This window comes from Echinops telfairi, unplaced genomic scaffold (genome assembly GCF_000313985.2).
Source record: "Echinops telfairi isolate 266 unplaced genomic scaffold, ASM31398v2 ScPeMD7_7416;HRSCAF=8454, whole genome shotgun sequence".
Taxonomy (NCBI): domain Eukaryota; kingdom Metazoa; phylum Chordata; class Mammalia; order Afrosoricida; family Tenrecidae; genus Echinops; species Echinops telfairi.
The window spans coordinates 1,131,166-1,132,273 of record NW_022111316.1 but is presented as its reverse complement, the minus strand read 5'-3'; positions in this window follow the sequence as shown (position 1 = coordinate 1,132,273).

Sequence of the window (1,108 nt, the reverse complement as noted above, 5' to 3'; positions counted from 1 at the left end):
CCTAGCTTCCCCTTTCGCCGGTGTCACATGCTGCTGCGGGGTGTTTTAGGAGAAATGAAATCTTGAGTCAGAGGACCAATGTGAGCCTCGCTTTCTCCGTCGGCACCCCCACCCCCACCCCCACCGCTGCCGCCCCTGGGAAGCAAGCCGCGTCTGCATCTTTCACTTTCATTTCTCTTCAGGATTTCACTTTGGAAGCACACCCTGCCCACCCAGCCAGCTCAGGAGAGGATGTCCACATCGCTGGGTCTCACCCGCCCACTCCACAGATGCAGAGCGGGAGGCCCGGTGGGAGTGGTGAAGCGTATATCTGAGTCACGGTAGCTGACCTGGGACAAACTGCTGCCCCGGTTCAATGACAAACTCTGATTGTGCAAAGCTGACATTCTGCAGGGGAAGGAAGTGGGCATTTGCTTACCAGAAGCGAGTGGCGCCATAGCGGGCCTGTAAGCGCAAGAGGGACACTGGACTCAGAGAAAATCCCAGCCCAGCACTCTGCTCCTCAGACGCCCACCCCCAGCCCCCTGCACCACGTAGAATCAGAGCCCTCAGCCTGCCCTAAACGTCCACGGAGACTCAGTCTCTGCTCTGCTCCAGCCTCCTCTGAGCCCACGTGCCTTCAGGCCCAGCCACGGACTCCTTCCTGCCACAGGACCTTGGCTTCACTCCTCTTCCTGCGGCTGAATTCTCCCCTTGGCCGAGGTCTCTGCTGAAATGGCTTCTCTTCACCAAGATGCTCCCTGGGCACCTTCTGGGAGTCCTTGCCCACTGGATTCTCACCCTCTCTCTGTCCCACTGCCCTCTTTGGGAGCCTTCAGATACCTGCCCAACGCCTGAGGTCCTTTCTCCTCCACGAGCGCAGAAGCTCCATCCAGTCAAAGATCCTGCCTGAAGCTTCCTCTTTGTCAGCTTGGTAGAGGGTTGCCGTGGTGTCTGGGTGGGACGGTGGCCCTTGGGATTTTCAGTGGCTGAGTGATGTAAGAAACGAAGTTCAGATGGCTGGACCTTTCCTCTAAGACACGTCTGGGTGGGCTCCAATTAGCAGTCTTTCAGTTTAAGTGACGGGCCTTTTGCACCACCGAAGGACTTGCTGGTCAACGTCAGATAC